At 38.5% G+C, this 24,580-nt stretch overlaps 1 pseudogene; it reads right to left on the bottom strand.

The window, feature by feature from the left end:
- Positions 1-12,120: 12,120 nt before the first annotated feature.
- The window catches only part of LOC121458803, a 50,176-nt pseudogene continuing 37,716 nt past the window's right edge, over positions 12,121-24,580 (bottom strand).

Consider the following 24,580-nt stretch of genomic DNA (forward strand, 5'->3'; position numbering starts at 1 on the left):
GCCTCTCCAGCCACCTGAGTCAAAGATCTTTTCTTGATTGGCCGAGATATGCATTTCAATAGCACTTGCCCTGGCTATAAAAGCCGACACCATCATAATCTTGCACTCCACAGGAACTTTCCCTTTTACCTCCAGAATACGACCTGGCCAGTTAGCTTGTACAGTGCACTGTGCTGTGCTAGGTGGGTGTAGGGATTCCCTGTCCCACAGGGGAAAGATGCCCAGAACATTAACAGCTAAAGAGAGTTTTAAGGTCACAAAAGGAGATGTTAGTTCTGTGGCTTCATGCTGAGGTCAGATGAACTGAAGATACTTTTTACATGGTTTTCACAGGGATTCACACAACGGAAAAGAGAAAAGGAGGAACCAGATCTCAAACAAGATGACTGATCTTTCCCCCATCAGAAGGCTGGATGATGGCTCCATTGCTTTATGGGTTTTATTACTGGAATTTGAAGCAAACTTCAGGAAAATGAATAATAATAAAAAGAGTAGTGTTCATGGAAATGGGAATATGTAGAGAATAATGGCGCTAGAAGGAACTGCAGTATTCAAGATTCTCTACATGAACAGGATTGGTAGAATGAATCTCAACATGTATGTAAAAAGTGGGCTTAGTATACTGTTTCACAAGCTGTGTTTCAGGTTGTCTAAAAATAGCTACTTAAAAATGACAATCAAAGAATTCCGTAGATTGCTTCTCAGCCTTTTCCCAAAGATCAAGTGAAGAATCCAGTAGTTGTTCAGCCCATGAGGCTTGATGTCTCAACTGATTTTAAGTATTCACCGAAATTTCAAAGAAGTAGTCTCTAGTACTAGTAAAGGAATGAGCTTGGTAGCCAGAACAAGTTGATAAAAAAGAGACTTTTCTACTTCAATGTACTTTATATGCAATTGCTGCTACCAGAAGGTGAGAAGGTTAAAATTAGATCATAATCTTGTTTGATTCAGATTTTCTTGCTTTTGTGATTTCAAGAGAGGATTTTTCTGTGTAGGTGTGGAACTCATTCGGTAGGCCAGACTGGTCTCAAACTCAGAAAATCCCAGTGCCTCTTGTTGTGCCCAGATTATGACCACCAGAGAGAGACCACCAGATAGGTCCAGACTGTAATAAGCAAGGTTTAATCAGCATAATGCAAACATGTTTGGAACTCATCTCCACCCCCATTACAGCAAGGTAGAGAGGAGTTGTATCTCCTCTGTGGGGTAAGCTTTTAAAGCCTTAACTACAAAGAGAATCTTTGATGTTGCCTTGGCAAGGGTACAAGGACTTTTGCTCCCTCCCATTCTGTAAAGTCAGCTTACTCCTTGTTCTTAGAGCAAGGCCACTGTCCTTGAGTTAGGCCATCTTTAACAGCCTGTACCAGGTGGCTGGCTGGGCTGACCTAGGTGACCTTCTGCTTGGAATCTTGCAGGTGGGAGAGGGGAATTCCACTATCTTCCTGAGAAAACATTCTGCTAGGAAATTTCTTCTCTTCCCTTTGATAATAAGGGGTGAGGGTCCCACACCTCTTGCTCCTGTGTCAAGGTGTTAAAGGTGTGCATGCCCACCAAGCAGCTAAAGGTGGGTCCTATTATTTCAAGCTATCCAGATTAGTGGAGGATTTTCCCATTCCAAAATCTTTAAGTAAAATCTCCCTCAGGTATAATTAATTCTTTGTGTATTGATTAATTCCAGAGGTAGTCAGTTTGACCACCAAAAATAGCCATTTCTACAGCCAAGACAAAAGAAATGAAAACAAAATTATTCTTGCTGGAGGCACAAAGTGCAAGGGAGTTATTTTCAAAACAGTGTTTTTCCTCAACAAAGGAAGAATGGGGATTTTCCTTAGGATGTCTGAACACACTCATGATATGTTCTTCCTTTTCTTAAGCATGCTAAATTAACAAATCCACTAGTGAACATGATTCCAATGTAAAAACTGATATTTAGGGACATTCTTACCACGAAGTCTTTTAGGAACATATTTAAATTAGACAAATAACGGAAAGAAATGTCTTTGGCATGTTCATATTTTACCATAAGGTCTTACTTGAAATTCAAGTAGATGACATTGTGAAAAGTTGATTGTCAATCTTGATGATCAATCTAAAAGATAACTGTACCAACACCATATATCTCACAGACACAAAAGATAGAGAACACTAAACCAGAAAACTTCAAGGAAAAGTCACCGAAAAGCCCTCTATACAGTGCTCCTGGATGAACGGTTATGATGATCTCTGTTACTCTCAGAGCAAAGCTGGTTTTGCTCTGAGCAGGGTGGCAAGACAGAAGGCCACAGCTGCTTCCATGCAAGGTAAGAAGGAGTCCATTTTAACTAGACCTGGCTTGCTGTCTGTCTCGAGGTCAGGACATCACTGTAGAGAATTTCATTTTTTCTTTTTTCTAACCTTAAAAAATCTTTAGTTAAGCCGGGCGGTGGTGGCGCACGCCTTTAATCCCAGCACTCGGGAGGCAGAGGCAGGCGGATCTCTGTGAGTTCGAGACCAGCCTGGTCTACAATAGCTAGATCCAGGACAGGCTCCAAAACCACAGAGAAACCCTGTCTCGAAAAACCAAAAAAAAAAAAAAATCTTTAGTTATATAGTGTTTTGCTTGCATGTGCCTATGCACAGTACCTACAGAGGGCAGAAGAAGGGATGAGATACCTGGGACTTGAATCAGAACAAATGGTGAGCTAGCATGCAGGTGCTAGGAATGGAATCAGGGTCTTCTGTGAAAACACCCAGTGATGAGCCATCTATCTAGGCCCTCTTTTTAATTTAAAATTAATCTTTAAAAATTGTTAATCAAAAGAAAATACATCACTTTTTTATTTCTTTATTCCATCCCTGCCACAATTCCCTTCCAACTTCACCCTTGTTAAGTGTGGGTAAATATGTATGCTGAAATACATAAATATGTAATACCCAAATCTGCAAAGTCTCCAAAAAGCCAACAAGGAGATCACGTCCTATACATAAAGGCAAAGAGCCTTTATTTTATGCAAGTTTGCAAACTCGGTCTCTCTGCATGTCCTGTGTATTGGAATAACTGGAGAGCCCTGAGCTGAGTTAGAGTTTGGTTTTTATAGTAGTAAATGTGGGGATGAGGGGATTCTAAAATTCAGGACCCCTGATTGGCTGACATTTGCCTAGGGGTGTCCTGGTGAGTGTGTGCTGGCAGATGATCCTATCTAAAATGGTTGGAATGCTAGGCATTTCCTTTGGATGGTCTATTTGGGTGGTACTTGGGTAATCTCAGTTTATATTGATATGGATTTTTGTAAATTGATACAAATTCACAGTTGTTTTGTTAGAAAATTATTGGTTTTTAATCTCAATCAAAGTATTGTACCTATATACCTTATATAACAATTCAATGCAAATGTGTAGGCCTTTAAAGTTATTATATCAACTAATTAGAATATCATGAAATATAAATTAGTAGTCTTCAATTATAATCCATCTTGTAGTTATATTAGGTATATTTTCATGGTCAAGCTGAGATATATTTTAGATAGTCCATGACAATTAGGCATGACTTACCATGGGTATGTTTTTCTCTGTAAATGGGACCAAAAAAAGGGAGTAGAAGTTTATGTTCTCTCTTTGTTAGTCAGAGCTGGTGCAATCCTGGCTGTTGGTCATCATAGCTCTTGGGAGAATTACATGACAGGAGCATCTAGAACAGTGGCATCTACCTAGTTCTCTATTTCTGAGTTTATTTTTCCTTTGAACCCTGAATAAATTGTTAAATACACTTTTGTGGGTTCTCACTTTAATAGGAAGCATGGTGGTGTGCACGCAGACTTGGTACTAAAGAAAGAGCTGAGAGCGCTACCTCCAAATCACCAGGCAGCAGGTAGTGAAAAATACTTATATGTCCCTTGACCCAAGAATGAACAAGGAAAGTGGGCTACATTTACATAACTGAGTACTACACAGTAAAATAATGACATCTTGAAATTTGCAGGCAAATGGATGGATCTAGAAAACACTATATTGATTGAGGTAACCCAGACCCTGAAAGAAAAATTGTATGTATTAATTCATAAGTAACATGTAGACATAAAGTGAAGAAACACCAGCCTAAAATTCACAATTCCAGACAACCTAGACAACATGAGGACATTAAAAGAGGCATACATGAATCTAGTATACATGGGAAGTAGAAAAAGACAAAATCATGACTTCTGTTAGTGCTCAAACACAGTTGTGGTTGTTTATACAGCTTGTTCCCACATAAGAGAAAAGAACTTTTTCAATCCTGCTATTGACATGATATTTTTATGAATTCTGATGTCATCATCACATTTCCAAAAATATTATTCAGTTTCTACATTTCCTTATGCTAGAGGACCTGACAGACCCATATGGGATCTAATGTGTGAGATATAGACAAAGCCTATTCCTGATTATATCTTGAACCTGAAGAAACAATGGAGTCAATTCTGCATCATCTGGTATAAATTCTGTGGTTTCAATATGCAAAGTTACTTTTTCTGCATATTGCAAATCAATAACTATGTTGAGAAGTCCTTTAAAATCCCTTAGTACAGAAAATAGAACACTAAGACAAATAACTATTAAAGGGACTAAAGATAATCTAAGATAAACTATAATTATGTTCTCAACCTACATCATCCAAACCTCTCCAGAATCACAAAAGTTCTAATCAATTGATTGTTCTTGCAGAAGGCCCAGTGTAGGTGTGGCGTTCTTCTGGGAACAACTGTTCACAGTTGTTTAGTCCTGTGCCATTAGGCAGAAATTCACAATGACTGGAAAGATTACTGAGAAGTTTCTTTATGACATGGGGACTAGAAAGCCGAGAGAAGGAATACACGAAAGGCCAGGGAAATATATAACTTGCACGGCACATCTCCAGTGACCTACTTCCTCCAACTATACTCTAAAGATCACACTAACCCCAAATGGTGCCACCATCTGGGAAACAAGTCAATAAGCATATGAACTATGGGCTCATTTCATTTTCAAACTCTAACCATGGCAACGAACTCCTAAACACTAAAGCTAGACTTCACAATTGCTAGCCATTCTGTGTCATCTGTTTATCTAACATCTATCCATCTGTTCACACTCTTTTCATAACCTGCTTTCAAGGAGATGGCAGTGGGGCATGGGGGGATGTTAAAGTCCTTAGTGCAAGAATTAGATACCTGATTTTGGGTTCCCAGCACCCACATAAAATGTCAGGTTCTGGATGCCTATGCCTGTAATTCCAGGTCAGGGGAAGAAGCAGACAAGAAGATTCCTGGGATTTATTGATTAGCTAGAGTAGGAGAATTTGAGCGCTCCACTTTGAGATACTGTCTCAAAAAAATTAGAAAGACAGATTGATAGGTACATAGATAGGTAGGGAGATAAAGCACTTGGAGTCCAATCTCACGGCTACATGGAACTATCTGACAAACTAAACCAAAACTAAACAATGCTGACAGAATATCTGTAGTTGAGAGGCCTGAGAAGACAGGTGAGATTTTCTTGTAAGAAGAAGGAACTCAGTTTGAGCCCAAGAATCCATGCTGAAGAGAAAACGAAAAAAGTCACAAGGACTTTTAACACTAGTAATGGGAAAGGGACATGGAGACAAATGAGTACCTGGGGCTTGTTGGTCAGCTAGCCTAGTCTACTTGGAAAGTTACAAAGCAATCAGACACCCTATCTGAAAAGAAATAGAAAATAAAAGTTTGGTCAAATCAAAGGCCTGAAACCAGAGATTCACTTCTGTCTTCCAAATATACACACACATATATACAATCACATACTTATATTTCCACAAGTATATACACACAGAATGCCCAAACACACACAGAGATGTACAATAGCACATACAAATTCTTACAATAGTACATACAATTCATTGCTAGCTTTGATTGTGTCTTTCTATGGTTATTTATGCTGGTTTATATTTGTAACACACATTCTCAGCTATTGAGTAGGTTTGATGTAAAAAAGATATCAACTTCGTGACAGGTTTTGAATATTTTGCAAAGCAAATCCCATGTACAAGGAACATCTGTGGTGGAGTGATTATTCTGTTGTATCCTCTGAAGATTTGTCACTCAACTTGCTTTAATAAAACAATGACTGTCCAGCAGATAGGCCTGAGACAGAGGGAGCATGTCTAGATTGTGTCATGTTAATAAATGTTCTACTATGTGGAGAATATGTGTTAACTTAAAAATGTCACAGGTAGTTAGCAATAAGCCTGATATATTGGTCAAGTATTTTCAATTATTAAAAGCCTTGATGTAGTTATTTTGAACTGGTATGTAGGAAAGAAATGACAGTTTAAAAATGGCACTCCGGAAGAGCAGAGGCATTCTGTAGGTCTGGGTTGAAAACCTCTGTCTAATAGCATCGGTCTGACCCCCAGTTCGGGGGGGCACCTAGCCAGGGGCTGTCCTCCCTTACTCTAGCCTTGCATGTACTTGGTATTAACCAAGATGCTGAGAGTGAGTCTCGCTCGGGGGTCAGAGGAGGAGAGTGACCGGTCCTGGGCCATTCCTGCATACCCCGCGGACACCATAACTCCAGCCCTAGGGAGTGGGAAGGGCCTATAGCAGCGCCTGGCTCCCTGCTTTTCCTCTCCTTCAGCATTGTCTACTAGCTACTTTTCCTGCTCTCTTTCCCAGGAGACGAATGTTTGAGCCTGAGATGGCAGCCACCCTGCTCATGGCTGGGTCCCAGATCAGACTTAATGCCAATGCCTTCTCGACATTTCTAACCATGTCTCTAATTTCAAGAAGAAAGGCTGGGACTAAACTCCTAGATGCTAAGTAGTGAGGAAGCATTGTGTGATTTCAGGCCCCTGTGACATTTGAAGATATGGCCATGTACCTCACTCGGGAAGAATGGAGACCTCTGGATCCTACACAAAGAGACCTTTACAGGGACGTGATGCAGGAGAATTACGGAAATGTTGTCTCATTGGACTTTGAGATCTGGAGCAAGAACGAAACAAATTTGAAAGAAGAGCTTAGTGAAGATGTGGAGTTTGTGACCATGTCCGAAGAGGCTATTGGGGATGCTGAGAAGAACCCGGAAAGCGAAGAAGTCTTTGAAAGTGGGGACAGGTGCGAAAGACAGTGGGGAGAGCTGACCGCAGAGGAGTGGGTCAGCTACCCTCTCCAGCAGGTCACTGACCTGCTGGCCCACAAAGAATTTCACACAGGCATCCACTATCACATGTGTTCTCAGTGTGGGGAGGCCTTTAGTCAGATTTCAGACCTCAATCGACACCAAAAAACGCACATGGGACACAGACCCTACAAGTGTTACGAATGCGGCAAGGGCTTCAGCCACAGCTCCCACCTTATCCAGCATCAGAGAACACACACGGGCGAGTATCAAGGTTATGATAAAAATTTTTACTTAAAGCTAAAGAAAACTGTGATGTCTAAAGAAAGTAACCAATTGTTGTCATGAATTGAACTTTCTTTTTTCTAGGAGTGTGTTCCTATTTCCAGACTTCAAAAAGATATAAATAGACTAAAAATATATGAGGCACTAGAGTCATGCCTAGGTGAGAACTATTGTTAGATGTTTGACAGCTTCCTGTAATTTCTTCTGCAATAATATCCAAGGTATTATCTTTAAGTGCATACAGAATGCACATTCAAATACACATAAGAAGATGCAGGGCTGGTTCAACATATGAAAATCTATTAATGTAATCCATCATATAAATAAACTGAAAGAAAAAACCATATGATTATTTCATTAGAAGCTGAAAAAGCATTTGACAAAATTCAACACCCCTTTATGATAAAAGTCTTGGAGAAATTAGGGATACAAGGGTCATACCTAAACATAATAAAAGCTATATACAGCAAGCTGACAGCTAACATTAAGTTAAACGGAGAAAAACTCAAAGCCATCCCACTAAAATTAGGAACACAACAAGGATGTCCACTCTCTCCATACCTCTTCAATATAGTGCTTGAAGTTCTAGCAATACCAATAAGACAACATAAGGGGATCAAGGGGATTCGTATCGGAAAAGAAGAAGTTAAGCTCTCGTTATTTGCAGATGATATGATAGTATACAAAAACTCTACCAAAGAACTCCTACAGCTGATAAACACCTTTAGTATTGTGGCAGGATACAAGATCAACTCCAAAAAATCAGTGGCCTTCCTATACACTAAGGATAATGAAACAGAGAGGGAAATCAGAGAAGCATCACCTTTCACGAGAGCCTCAAATAGCATAAAATATCTTGGGGTAACTCTGACCAACGATGGGAAAGATCTATTTGACAAGAACTTTAAGTCTTTGAAGAAAGAAATTGAAGAGGACACCAGAAAATGGAAGGGCCTCCCTTGCTCTTAGATTGGGAGGATCAACATAGTAAAAATGGCAATTCTACCAAAAGCAATCTATAGATTCAATGCAATCCCCATCAAAATTCTTCGCAGATCAGGAGAAGACAATAATCAACTTTATATGGAAAAACAAAAAACCCAGGATAGCCAAAACAATCTTATACAACAAAGGATCGTCTGGAGGCATTACCATCCCTGACTTCAAACTCTACTACAGAGCTGCAGTATTGAAAACAGCTTGGTATTGGCATAAAAACAGAGAAGTCAACCAATGGAATCGAATAGAAGACCCTGACATTAACCCACAAACCTATGAACACCTGATTTTCGATAAAGGAGCTAAAAGTATACAATGGAAAAAAGAGAGCATCTTCAACAAATTGTGCTGGCAAAACTGGATGTCAACTTGTAGAAGAATGAAAATAGATCCATATCTATCACCATGCACAAATCTCAAGTCCAAATGGATTAAAGACCTCAACATCAGTCCGAACACACTGAACTTGATAGAAGAGAAAGTGGGAAGTACTCTACAACACATGGGCACAGGAAACCACTTCCTACGTATAAACCCAGTAGCACAGACATTAAGGACCTCATTGAATAAATGGGACCTCCTGAGACTGAGAAGCTTCTGTAAAGCAAAGGATATTGTCGCTAAGACACAAAGGCAACACACTGACTGGGAGAAGATCTTGACCAGCCCCGCAACTGACAAAGGTCTGATCTCCAAAATATATAAAGACCTCAAGAAACTAGACCGTAAAAGGCTAATCAACCCAATTATAAAATGGGGCACGGAGCTGAACAGAGAATTCTCAACAGAAGTCCAAATGGCCAAAAGACACTTAAGGTCATGCTCAACTTCCTTAGTGATCAGGGAAATGCAAATCAAGACAACTTTAAGATACCATCTTACACCTGTCAGAATGGCTAAAATAAAAAAACACCAAGGATAGCCTTTGCTGGAGAGGCTGTGGAGGAAGGGGTACACTCATCCATTGCTGGTGGGAATGCAAACTTGTTCAACCACTTTGGAAAGCAGTGTGGCGGTTTCTCAGGAAATTCGGGATCAACCTACCCCTGGACCGAGCAATACCACTCTTGGGAATATACCCTAGAGAGGCCTTATCATACAACAAAAATATATGATCTACTATGTTCATAGCAGCATTGTTTGTAATAGCCAGAACCTGGAAACAACCTAGATGCCCTTCAATAGAAGAATGGATGAAGAAAGTATGGAATATATGCATATTAGAGTACTACTCAGCAATAAAAAACAAGGGCTTCTTGAATTTTGCATGGAAATGAACAGAAATAGAAAACACCATCCTGAGTGAGGTAAGCCAGACCCAAAAAGAGGAGCATGGGATGTACTCACTCATATTTGGTTTCTAGCCATAAACAAAGGACATTGAGCCTATAATTAGTGATCCTAGAGAAGCTAAATAAGGAGAACCCAAAGAAAAACATATAGGCATCCTCCTGAATATTATCCTTCATCAGGCGATGAAAGGAGACAGAGACAGAGACCCACAATGGAGCACTGGACAGAAATCTCAAGGTCCAAATCAGGAGCAGAAGGAGAGAGAGTACGAGCAAGAACTCAGGACCGCGAGGGGTGCACCCACACACTGAGACAAAGGGGATGTTCTATTGGGAACTCACCAAGGCCAGCTGCCCTGGGTCTGAAAAAGCCTGGGATAAAACCAGACTCACTGAACATAGCGGATAATGAGGACTACTGAGAACTCAAGAACAATGGCAATGGCTTTCTGATCCTACTGCATGTACTGGCTTTGTAGGAGCCTAGGCAGTTTGGATGCTCATCTTATTAGAACTGGATGGAGGTGGGGGTTCCTTGGACTTTCCACAGGGCAGGGAACCCTGATTGCTCTTCGGGCTGAGGAGGGAGAGGGACTTGGTTGGGGGAGGGGGAGGGAAATGGGAGTTGGTGGCGGGGAAGAGACAGAAATCTTTAATAAATAAATAAATTAAAAAAAAAACAAATACACACAAGACACACACACATACATCACATATCTACAATGAACACAACTTTTAAGACAGTTTTTCACACAATGAATTGGTTCATGTAAAGAAAGAGCAAACTTGGACTTGAAGTAAAAGAAATTAATTCTTCTAAGAAAGGTTTCCAGGCCGGGCAGTGGTGGTGCACATTTTTAATCCCAGCACTTGGGAAGCAGAGGCATTTCCAGGACAGGCCCCAAAGCTACAGAGAAACCCAGTCTCAAAAAACAGAAGAAAAAAAAAAAAAAAATGAGAAAGTTTCCCAGTAGAAATATCTGGTTCGGATCTCCTCTACTCCCAAGGGAATATTTCATAATATATGTCCAATTCCTCTGTCATCTTCCGAACTAAGTTCCCAAACAAAGGCATCAATTGTATCTTGGCTCAATTCCAGGAGTTTCTGAAACATTCCAGTAAAAGAGGTATTCACATAAATCTTGAATTGGATTTATTTGAGAAGGAAGAAAACATGAGTATGAATACCTCTGCAAAGTGTGGAAGGGACAGCTGCATACTGAATGAGCATATGGCTCAAATAGGAATTCTTAATAACCGAGAGCAAAGGAGATTTTGATGATGGGAATTTGCTGGATTTCAATCCCTGATCCTGAAAAAGCTCAGGGATAGACTTGATTTTATGCCGAGGGATTCATTGCTTTTCTGCTTAGTGGACAAGGATAGAGTTTGTTTTTATGGATCTGATTTGAGAGCCAAATTGTGTGTCTCTACTGGCCCCTTTTAATGTTGGCTCTTTTCAGAGTAGTTATTTCTTTAACTACTTCTAGATTCAGAGAGAAGGTACTTTCTTTTGGCTCTGGTTTCAGGACCAATGTATGTTTCTTTGAATACCCTTTCACAAACCAATAATGCTTCATAAAATGTTTGTCCATTAGTTTGCTACTTCAAACTAAAATAATAAGAGGTATCATGATGCTTGAACAAATTGTTGACACTATAAAATTCTTTTCTATACAATAACTGTTTTTGTTTAAAGAATAATTTACAATAAGCCCTCAGTTTTTTTCCTCAGGTCCAAAGATTATGGTAATATGCACCACAAACTTAATCAGATTGATGACAAACAAAAAGTCTTACTCCTATATGAAGCACAAAACATTCTGACACTGATTTTCATAGAGTATCACTACAGTAAGATTTTTCTCATGTTTTTAAAGAACACACATATTAAACTCTGAGTTTCTCTATAGGATGTCTTATTTTACATATTTGGAGATGATTGGGAAAAAGGATTCAGGACAGATTCCATTCACATGTATCTCTCCAGTATGTGTTCTTTTATGCAATTGAAGATGATTGTGACATGCAAAGTCCTTACCACATTGATGGCATTCATAGGGTTTCTTGCCAGTATGTGTTCTTTTATGATTTTGAAGAACACAGTTGTGAGCAAAGACCTTACCTCATTGATTACATTCAAAGGGTTTCCCTCCAGTATGTGCTCTTTTATGCCTTTGAAGATGACTGTGTTGAGCAAAGGCCTTACCAGACTGATTACATTCATAGGGTTTCTCTCCAGTATGTGTTCTTTTATGGTATTGAAGGTGACTATGATGTGCAAAGGCCTTACCACACTGATTACATTCATAGGGTTTCTCTCCAGTATGTGTTCTTTTATGTCTTTGAAGATTATCCTGACATGCAAAGCATTTACCACATTGATGACATTCATAGGGTTTCTTGCCAGTATGTGTTCTTTTATGATTTTGAAGAGAACAGTTGTGAGCTTACCTCATTGATTACATTCAAAGGGTTTCTCTCCAGTATGTGCTCTTTTATGCCTTTGAAGATGACTGTGTTGAGCAAAGGCCTTACCACACTGATTACATTCACAGGGTTTCTCTCCAGTATGTGTTCTTTTATGCCTTTGAAGATGACTGTGTTGAGCAAAGGCCTTACCACACTGATTACACTCATAGGGTTTCTCTCCAGTATGTGTTCTTTTATGGTATTGAAGGTGACTATGACGTGCAAAGGCCTTAACACACTGATTACATTCATAGGGTTTCTCTCCAGTATGTGTTATTTTATGCATTTGAAGACTACCACGTTGAACAAAGGCCTTACCACACTGATTACATTCATAGGGCTTCTCTCCACTATGTGTTCTTTTATGGTATTGAAGGTGACTATGATGTGCAAAGGCCTTACCACACTGATTACATTCATAGGGTTTCTCTCCAGTATGTGTTCTTTTATGCATTTGAAGAGTACCACGTTGATGAAAGGCCTTACCAAAATGACTACATTCATAGGGTTTCTCTCCAGTATGTGCTCTTTTATGGTTTTGAAGGTGACTATGACGTGCAAAGGTCTTACCACACTGATTACATTCATAGGGTTTCTCTCCAGTATGTATTCTTTTATGGTACTGAAGGTGACTTTGATATGCAAAGGCCTTACCACACTGATTACATTCATAAGGTTTCTCGCCAGTGTGTGTTCTTTTATGGTTTTGAAGAGTACCACGTTGAGCAAAGGCCTTACCACACTGATTACATTCATAAGGTTTCTCGCCAGTGTGTGTTCTTTTATGGTTTTGAAGAGTACCATGTTGAGCAAAGGCCTTACCACACTGATTACATTCACAGGGTTTCTCTCCAGTATGCGCTCTTTTATGGTATTGAAGCTGACTATGACGTGCAAAGGCCTTACCACACTGATTACAGTCATAGGGTTTCTCTCCAGTATGTGTTCTTTTATGGTATTGAAGGTGACTTTGATGTGCAAAGGCCTTACCACACTGATTACATTCATAGGGTTTCTCACCAGTATGTGTTCCTTTATGGTTTTGAAGAGTACCACGTTGAGCAAAGTCCTTACCACACTGATTACATTCATAGGGTTTCTTTCCAGTATGTGTTCTTTCATGCAATTGAAGATAATCCAGACGTGCAAAGTATTTACCACACTGACTACATTCATATGGCTTCTCTCCATTATGGGCTCTTTTATGCATTTGAAGATTACTGTTCTGAGCAAAGGACTTACCACACTGATTACATTCATAGGGTTTCTCTCCAGTATGTGTTCTTTTATGTCTTTGAAGATTATCCTGACGTGCAAAGCATTTACCACATTGATTACATTCATAGGGTTTCTCTCTAGTATGTGTTCCTTTATTCTTTTGAAGATGACTGTGATCAGCAAAGGCCTTACCAAGCAGATTAAATTTATATGATTTTTCTTCATTATGTGTTCTTTTATGACTTTGATGAGTTTCATAAAGAACAAAGTCTTTATCATCTTGACTATATTCATAGAGTTTCTCTCCAGTGTGTGTTCTTTCATGCATTTGATGATGACTGTGATAGTCAAAGGCTTTACCACATTGCTTAATTTCACAGCATTTTTCTCTGGTATGTGTTTTTTCATTCCTTAGAAGGTGAGTGTCATAAGACAAGGCTTTACCACTGTGAGAACATATTGAAAATTTCTCTCCAATTTGATTTCTTTTAATCCTGCAAGGATAATTTACACATGCAAAAGCTTTACCACATTCAATACACTGTTGAACCTCAGATCTGTATGAATTAATTTCATAATTTGTTCCAACTGTAAAAATGAATAAAATATTAATGTCTTATGACTTCATTTAAAATCATGTTTTCTTCTTTCATTAGGAAAAATATTTGTGATGATAAATTCCTTTGTGTCATGGTTTACCATTTCATCTATAACTATCCCTATGTTTTTTCTATGATATTTTTCACATTTTTTTTAAAAAAAACTGCATACACTGAATGCCTTAAACTTACTGCATTCATAAATTTTACTATGAATCATTATACATTGGCTAAGTGAACAAAGACACCAAGAAGTATTGGCAGACTTAGAACTCTTGGGGCTTTTTTGTAATGTGAAGTTGTTTATGTATTAACAATGATGGTAGAAAACCAATTACTGTATACTTAGTCTTAATTGAACAACTATACTCTCCATGGGAACTACAGTTTATCTTCTAATTGTTCTTAATGAGTCGTATGCTACATCTTTCCATATCCATATTCTCATATGCTTGTATCAAGAGTTAACATATGATATACATAGTAAAGGAAGAATAGTGAATAAAAGATTTCCACATTGAATCCTCATGGTTTGACTTGCTGTTCCTCATAGACTTGTGGTATGGATATTAAGGTTTCTCCACAACAACTGCGCCTTGACCCTTGACTCTAACTGCCACTTTCACTAAACTTAGCAAGTCACAAAAACTTTATGAGTAATCCAAGTCTTACCATGAGCTATTGATTTAGGAGAAAGTTTGTAGCTACACTCATCACTGAAGTGTGTATACAGTTATTGTCATAAGTAGCAAGAAAGAAATGGACTGGCAGATCTACTACATAGCTCTCACGTTGCCATGACTCAAATGGTGATTTCTGTTTAGTCATTGCTTCCTTGACTATTTCTTTTTCTTTTTTTGGTTTTTTTGAGACAGGGTTTCTCTGTGGCTTTGGAGACTATCCTGGAACTAGCTTTGTAGACCAGGCTGGTCTCAAACTCCCAGAGATCCGCCTGCCTATGCCACCCGAGTGCTGTTGACTTTTTCTTTAACGAATGCCTTGCAAATGCAATTCACATATGAGAAATTGAGGAATATGGATTTGTGAGAATTTAATAACCATCAATGCATTTAAAGCTGTGCTTATTTACACTGCTACTTTTGATTCATTGTTCCTGGACATATTACAAACTCATCAGAGGCACATTGTTATAAACTTGCACAGGAAAATTACCTTGCAGGTCTTCTAGAGCATTGACTATGTTCTTCAGTGTTACAGTCCTCCAAAATGTACCCTGAAATACAGTACCAGAATATGTATGTTATATTATTGAATATTGTACAACAATTAGTTCATTATCTTTTTTTTATTTTTTTTAATTTATTTATTTATTTATTTATTTATTTTTTGGTTTTTCGAGACAGAGTTTCTCTGTGGTTTTGGAGCCTGTCCTGAAACTAGCTCTTGTAGACCAGGCTGGTCTCAAACTCACAGAGATCCGCCTGCCTCTGCCTCCCGAGTGCTGGGATTAAAGGCGTGCGCCACCACCGCCCGGCTAGCTCATTATCTTATGTGCACCTCAGAACTATGATTGTGTTATTCATCTCATTTTCTTCTTTCTAAATCAAATTACAGAACAACATTATAAGGCAAGGAAAGGTTGTCTCCATATTTTGAAACATGAAGGAAATTCATTTTTACCTATAGTAGTGAGGTTCCTGAAGGTCTCCAGCATCACATCTTTATAGAGATTTTTCTGGGAAGGACTCAGCAAATCCCACTCTTCCTGAGTGAAGTTGATATGTAGATCATCATAGGTCACTGCCTTCAAAAATATACCATACGAGTGTACATGTAAGCATGACAGTGACATCATTGGAAATGCATACTTCTTTGAAAATACAGTTGTATGATTCTGGTGTTACCCATTCTTATTCTGTGATATAGTCAGTTACTTTAGAAGTAAATTGAAAAGGAGAGTCAATTCTGTCATTTCTATACACTTTGAATGGGATTTCACCTTATAAGAACAATATCTATTAACAGGGTGAGACAAGAAAAAAGATCAACAGTAAATTGTATGCATGAGAAAATTGTATGAAAAATTCCTCATTACAGAAAGAAAAAAAGATACACAAATGGGTGTATTTGTTTATTGTGCCTTTAACCACAACACTGAGAAAACAGAGGTGGGTATATTTGTCTCTGAGTTGAATGTCATGCAAGTCAATATAATCAGGTCCAGGAGAGGTGGCAGTACACATTAAGTCTCTTTCTCCATTGCAAACCTCAATAACACAAACAATGGGATAGAAAAACTAACAGGCTTTTTTTGAAGTTTCTACAAAGAGTTGTTTTCACTCCAGTTCTGTAGTCTTCTTCCAGACCCTGAAGTACCCTAATATAAACTGCAATACCAATAACATTTTGAACAAAAAGAACTTCCTGTATAAAACAGTTACAAGTGGACAGATGAAAACAGTAGATATATAAATGTTGGTCATAAATAATCAACACAGACCTGGAGAGAGGGCAGATTAATTCAGCCCTCTTGCTGATCTTGAATGGAGATGGACAAATTTGCCTGTACTTACATGGGGATTATAATTATCCATTTTCCAGGGTAAGGATTTCTGATATCCTTGGATCACTTTCATGGTACATATCCATGCAGGCATATAAAACAATCATATTGATTTAAAAAATTCATAGCAAGCATAACAAGCAAGTAGATGTTCATACAACTGTAATTTAATGACTCAAAATACTCAGGCAGTATAAAAGCTATCAATCCATGGGATGGCATCCTGGGAATTAGAGAGATACCCTCTGTCAAATTTTAAAATTCAAGATAAGCATGAAGCTCAGCACAGCAGCTTATACTTGACATAAAAAATACCTGCATTCCAGGGCCATCATCCAGTAACATAACAACAAATAGAGCCAGGAATGATGCCTCCCTCTACTTTCAGGAATTTAGAGCCACACAATGACTCAGATGAGCAAACAAAACAATTAAAACAGCAGGTTACCAAACTCTTGAGCACTGAATAACAACTGTTTCTGCTATATCTTCTGTGATTTAGAGATTGAGCCTATAATGATGGTAAACACATTTCAGTATAAATACGAATTTGGCTGATTAATGTCAAGCACAACACAGTAGATATAAATGTCAGGAAATTACGTTAGGGTATTGAAACTCATAGCATACAATGAGGAATTTCATCTAGAAATGCTTCTCCTACTAAGGATCCACAGAAAATTGAAATAAAACCAATAAGGAGAGAAAGTTCTTCAAATACATGATATTTTCTGGTGGGTTGTTTATTTAATCAAGTACGTTCTGAACCCAGTCACTATTGGTCCATTGTCAACAAATGAAAGAAATCATTTCATCACTTAAAAAATTCACATTTAATGACCCTTAAAGAAGGATTCTTAGAAGAAATGCAATACTAGCTCAGAATTGAGAAATAGATGTTTATTTATTAGGGATAGACTCACAAATCAGAATCCTATGCTTGAACTGAGATCAGAAACCGAATCATGCAGCCAGAAAGAGGCTGGACTCATGCTCTATACTGGTATATATAATATAAGAGGCCATGCCTTAGTGGTCAGGAAACCACTGGCTGTAAGATTTCCTACAGCACCTTCTCCTTTTGTTTAAATAAGAGAGTTCTAAGCCCAATACACAATTCTATACTATGAATAAGAACAATATATTCATTAATTATCCTATCCTAAATAGTTTATGTCTTGTATAATAACTTAGCCAAGTCATGAGAGGAAAGTAACTTCAACTATCTAGTCTTCAACCCCATCGAAGATCCAAGAAGTGAAATAATATAACTTGAGTAAGCAGGAAGTGCAATCAAGCAACTTTCAAAATGTGTAACAAATTACAGAGACAACTGGCTCCCTGGGCAATCATCCAAAGTCTCATTTGCAATGTTGAAGCAACCAACTTTGGCAAAGACCTAGAATAACTGACCGACAACTTAAGGAGGTAGGAAAATTTTAAAAACCATCTTATCCTCTCTTGGCAAGATTTAACAATCCTGCTTATCCATTTTTGCATATCATGTATCTTGTCAGTAGTTGAGACACGAACATGTCTTTGCCTAAAGGCCAGTTTTGCCAAGAAGAAAACAAGCTCCAAGTGAAGTAACCAGTGTTCAACATTCTCTCGGAAATAGAATGATGCTACTAGGAGCAATTGTGTCTCACTTAAACATAACTCAAAGTTATTTAAATGCCATAATCTACAGCTCTTTGAGGTGGTTGAAGATTACCTATATATGAAGAATATAATCTCTACGTATCTAAAGAACCTGATTATTCCACTATAAAAACCATAAATGACTATTGATCTATAATTCTTAATACCTATAAACTTAAAAACTAAGGCTCATATTAGAATATTATACAAGGGGGCTGGAGAGATGGCTCGCTGGTTAAGAGCATTGCCTGTTCTTCCAAAGGTCCTGAGTTCAATTCCCGGCAACCACATGGTGGTTCACAACCATCAGTAAAGAGGTCTGGTGCCCTCTTCTGGCCTGAAGGCAGACACACAGACAGAATATTGTATACATAATAAATAAATAAATATTGGAATATTATACAATGAACAACTGAAACAAATGAGGACAATGACTTCAAAATGTAAACAATGTATAAGTATCTTGATTAGAGGTAGAAATGTATGTTTCAATATGACAAATATATATCAATCCATAAAAAGGTTTTTAAGCAGAGGTAGAAGCATGAATGCATACAATGTTCAATATAATTTCACAGTATATTAATATACAATAATCTATACCAATGCAATTTCCTATAAATAATAACTCACAATATTCACTCTATTTACCTACTATTATTATTAGTGTGAGTAAGCTCACACTAATCTATTATCCCATCCAATTTTCCCATTTTTTTTCAAAGTGATCCCTCAGCCTCTAAAATTTTCTCTCCATCTTGCAACCCTATACCAATTATAATCAACCCCTAAATGATATCCCTAATTCTGAGAACAAACTTTGTTGGGAGAGGAGATGTTGTCTTTTAGAATTACTTCCAGCTATCATGGGGAGGAATTTTCTTTCTATGGGATCCTGTGAAAGTAAAATGATGGTTAAGTTCCAAGATTACTGTCTGGTACAATTGCAAATAGTCTCTGCATATTTGGTAAGGTTTTTCTGAGCTTCCTATTAGGAGGTCTGTCCAGAACATTGTAAAAAGTGCACCATTTCAGCTAACCAAGTTGGAACCATCTTGACTAGCTGGTACTCAAAACGGATCTGGTAGTAGCACTATCATCATCATGACATAATATCAACCAGGTTGAGTTGATGTTCTGGGGCCCCATCTTCTTCCTGGAAATTTCAAAATTCACTGCAGGAAAATTTATTGTTCATTGTGCAAACCTTCAACATTAATTATATAGACATATACAGACAAATATATTCAGTGACATGTACAATAGAGACAAAAATAGATATAAAGAGAAGTAAATTTTTTTCTAAATTCTTTTTTCTTTCTGTCCCATGCTCCTGACATGAGACAGAAACTCTGAATTTTTCTTTTAACATGTTTGGATTTATAGAGGGACAGAGCCAGTGTCCAACTCCAAAGCCAACTCTATATATTCATAAACATTTATCCACCTAGAAAAGGCACCCAAGGTAATGATAGGATAAAAGTGTAGATTATTGAATCTACTCTTAAAAAAAATCAAAAGGCATATATATGTATGATGAGATAAAATGGTAGATCATTAAAATTAATTTAAAAAGTAACTACTTATTTAAATATTTTACATTGATATAGATATGTATGCTTCCTTTTGATAGTAATTTGATATTATTTTTGTTAAAACATACTGTCTATGATGTTATATTTTTACTCAAGATATTTTACCTAATACAACGAACTTAAACATGTAGTGAAAATAGTTGCCAGGCAGTGGCGGCGCACGCCTTTAATCCCAGCACTCGGGAGGCAGAGTCAGGCGGATCTCTGTGAGTTTGAGACCAGCCTGGTCTACAAGAGCTAGTTTCAGGACAGGCTCCAAAATCAGAGAGAAACCCTGTCTCGAAAAAGAAAAAAAAAAAAAAAAAAAAAAAAAAGAAAAAAAATATTTAGTCCTTGAAAGTTATTATTATTAAAGTACTGCATATTAGTAGTTTGTTACTTATTAAAGTTGAAAGTATAATCATGTTAGGTATATTTTAACATTATACAGAATTTTATTATGCCTGTTGTTCTTCTTCCAGGAACCTTGATGGTGGTGAATAACATCTGTGTTAGCCAACAGAGAAAGCAGTTATCTCAAAATGACCATTAAACTGTTGTTTCTGACCTCTAATTGCTGATCTATCTTCCAACGACAGAAGTCTCATGATATGGATATTCTCTTAGCAAACAAAAGAGATCATTTGTGATGTCTCTCCCGGCCCTAGTACTTTCTTCTGGTCTAGATAAATGCTGCTTCACTGATACCCAATCCCAAACAACCTAGAGAAATGATTTGAAGAACAGTGGGGGAAGCAGGTGGTTGGGGATCCCTGCCTGAGAAGTGGGCCTTTGGGGAGACTGGGAATGAGGATCCTTCAGCTACAGGTTCTGGGACCAGCTGGGGAGTCCCCAGAAGCCAGAAGGAGCACTTCAATGACAGCATCATTGAGGACCCAGAGTAGAAGGTGATCAAAGCTTTAGGGAGTCAGGGAGATAGAGGAAGAGGATGAGAAATTAAAGGAGCTACAAAATGAGGTAGAGAAGCAGATGAATAAGAATACAACCCCAAAATAAGAGTACAACCCCAGACAATGCTGGCTCAGTGATCATCTCTTGAGGAGAAGATGGAGGCTGATGCCAGTTCCATCTATGTTGGCAATGTGGACTATGGTGCAACAGCAGAAGAGCTGGAAGCTCACTTTCGTGGCTGTGGTTCAGTCAACCATGTTACTAATTTGTCAGTCTGTAACAAATTCAGTGGCCTTGGCAAAGGGTTTGAAGATGTAGAATTCATAGACAAAGGGTCAGTGAGGACTCCTTGGCTTTAGGTGAGTCCCTGTTTAGAGTGAGACAAATCAAGATGATTCTCATCACTACAACAGACAGGGGTTTCCCACAAATCCAATACCATGCCCAGACTACTAATTACAACATCTCCCTGTCTTGATTCTACAGTGGTTTTGACAGCAGGCCCTGGGATCAAGTCTACAAGTGCCAGGCTAGAGTGACATCATGGTATTCCCCTTACTAAAAAAAGTATTGGAAGGAGAGAGGGGGAAAAAAGAGGAAAGAATGGAAAAAAGAATTTAAAAAGATAGAAAACCAATGATGACCTCGATGGGAAAAAATGTTTTTTAAAAAAGATATACTGGGGGGCTGACAGATGGCTCAGAGGTTAAAGTATTGACTGTTCTTCCAGCGATCCTGAGTTCAATTCCCAGCAACCACATGGTGGCTTCACAACCAATTATAATGAGATCTGGTGCCCTCTGCTGGCCTGCAGGGACAAATAAATAAATAAATAAATAAATAAATAAATAAATCTTTAAAAAAGTTATACTGTGGAAGGGGGAGAATCCCAAAATTAACTGTAGGGACCTGCTCTGGGCAGTAGGGGAGGCCCAGGGAATGGGGCAGGTGTGACATATTTCCTATGGAGATTCAACATGGACACTTCTCAAATGTGCAAACTGTTTCCTGTTCTCTGCTCCACTTCACTCTCTTTGGGACTGCTCAAGGGTAGGTGGGTATGGGTGGTAGAAGAACTATTTTACACAGAGTTCTTGAAGGGCACCAATCTGTTCAGCTTATTTTCTTCCCTCATCTTCTCTCTGTCTTTTGCAGTCCCTGCCTGCTTCTGATTTACCAGGTCTAGGCACACGCCTAGGGCTCCAGCCTCTCCAATTTTTTTGGTGAACTATTTTGTTTGTTTTTTTGTTGATTTTTCTGTCTTGAGTGTCTTTCTTTGCAGGTTTTTGTACCAGAAAGAACTCACTCCCAGTGGATTCAGTGTAAATTCTACTTACCTTAGAGAAATACATACTTTGTTTTGGGAAGTTTTGCAGTGTTTTTTTTTTATTTATTTATCAGGTGTTCTTGTTTTGTTTTATTTTATCTTTACATTTTCCCCTTTTATTTAAAAGGAATGGGAAGAAGTGGGAATATGGAGGTGGGAGCTGGATTTTGTTTATTTTCTTAAACTCATTTAAAAGGGATGGGGTTTTTAAAAATAATGTGTCATGGAGAATGTTGTTTATGGAAAGCAAAGAAAAATGGTTTCAATTTATTTTCTGCTACATGGATTATGGTCCAAGATGTGGATTAAGCTCTATCTACCTGTCCAATACAATGCACACCTGAGAAATGTCTGCAGATCAGAAACTCCTTTTTCCCCTGGAAGTAAGCTTCACTGGATCACACCATTGCAGCAAGTGGCAGGATCACATTAAAAGCATTCTGATCATGAATTGCTAGAAGGTCAATATCATCATTTCCTACCAGTTCCTAAACTATTTGTAAACCTTATAACACAAACCTGAAAAGAATGAAATATTGAGAAATTCTGGAATCTAGACCTTCAGTTTTCTAAACTCTCTTCCCACTGCACACCAAGAGCAGTGCCCATGTGTGTACTCTGGACAATCAGCATCATATCCTGAATTTCCGGAGACTCCCCTGCCCCAATAAATTCATATACAGGGAGGCTCAGAGAACAAGGGCCACTGTCAACATGAACCACATGGACCAACATGCTGGCTCATGATCAGTCCAAGTCACAGCAGAAATGACAGTTCAACAGACCTGAACAAACAACACTCACCATGGTATAGCTTGTGATCTTCCTTCCAACTCCAACTGCAGAGGCAGAATAGAATCATGGAAAGAACCCACAAACTGTCTGCTACTAGTACTCCCCATTTCTAACCCTTCCCAGAATTCCTTACTGGTTAGGGCCACGTCGCTGGGCCTCAAAATATTAGCCGCTCCTCTATAGAAGATTCAGATATCAAAAGACTCCAGTTCTGCCCTCCCAGCCCAGAAGACAGGGGCATAGATTTTTTTTTTGGTTTTTTGAGACAGGGTTTCTCTGTGGTGTTGGAGCCTCTCTTGGAACTAGCTCTTGTAGACCAGGATGGTCTCAAACTCACAGAGATCTGCCTGCCTCTGCCTCCCAAGTGCTGGAATTAAAGGCGTGCACCACCACCGCCCAGCCATGGGCCAAGATTAGAATGTTTGTATTTAGTACACATTATTCCACTCCCCTATAGCACATCCTATTCTTCATCCAAAGCACAGGGTCCTTTGTGTGCACATTGCATTGCACACTCACTTTCCAGTGCAGCCATCCCATTCCCTCAGAGATGGGAAATCCTGAAGACAAACACAGGTCACAGTCATAAAGGAATCACTGTTCCTGTGTAACTGTGGTTACTTTGTAACTGTTGTTAAACAAAAACATACCATGAATTAGAAGAAAACAATCAGGATATGTTACGGCTTGGAGGGAGCAAAGACAATGTGGACATGATGAAGTTTTAATCTCAAAAATTATTTTGAAAACTTGAAACACACTGTATGGTCATGTGCTCCAGAGACTAAGGATTTGTATTAGAGCAAAATAAATATTTCTCATGTATTTTCCCTAAAGATGAAGATCTTGTTCCAGAAAAGTAACAGTCCTGTTAAGCAGGGACACAACATTTTACCCAGATCATCTATTTTTGATGAAATATTGTATATATAACAATTAGATTTCAAGATAAGGTCAGTTTCATACCCAGATTGCCATTGTCTGTGGACTGCAAACAATGGTCAATCAGGACAATCATACAGCATCACAATTGACTGATTCCACATAAGTAATCTCAGTTGAAGGAGGAAAGCCCTTAACCACAGTGCAACCTCTCACTTCCTGCACTGTGTCTCCACCAGCTTCAAAGTTGGTCATTGAGTTCAATTCTTATACCAATCCCTCTTCATTTCTAAGTCCCCAATAAAAGCCAGAATGACTAGCAGACACTCATTAACTGCTCTATTTTTCTTTCTCAATGACTAGTGAAGGACAAACCTGGAAGGAGTTCAGGTCTGTCTTCCCAGAACTGGGCAGCAGAGGCGGGATTAGGTAGGTGTTCAAAACAATTCTCAATTACATAGCATGAGGCAAGCCTAATGTATAGGTGACATTGCTCTCTCTACATAGAAATCAACATAGCTTGACAGAAATGAAATGAAACTATCAATGACTTAGAAACACTGGAGAACAGAAACAGAGATAAGAGCAGCAATACACTTAAAGAAAGTATTTGAAACTGATACCAAAAAGTGACATTTAAAGTGATGATGATAATAATGCACTTTTAGCTGGGTGGTCTTGGCACATGCCTTTAATCCCAGCACTCAGGAGGCAGAAGAAGGCAGATCTTTGTGAGTTTGAGGCCAGCCTTGTCTACAAGAGCAAGTTCCAGGACTGGCTCCAAAGATACAGAGAAACCCTGTCTCGAAAAACCAAAAAAAAAAAAGAAAGAAATATGTGGAATATTTACACAAAGGAGTGCTACACAGCAGAAAAAACATAACGACGTCTTAAATTTTGCAGGAAAATAGATGGATCTAGAAAACATTATTTTGACTGTGGTAACCCAGACACAGAAAGACAATTATCAC

The sequence above is a fragment of the Microtus oregoni genome, unplaced genomic scaffold (assembly GCF_018167655.1).
Source record: "Microtus oregoni isolate MIOR12 unplaced genomic scaffold, Mior012 000018F_ref0000195, whole genome shotgun sequence".
Taxonomy (NCBI): Eukaryota; Metazoa; Chordata; class Mammalia; order Rodentia; family Cricetidae; genus Microtus; species Microtus oregoni.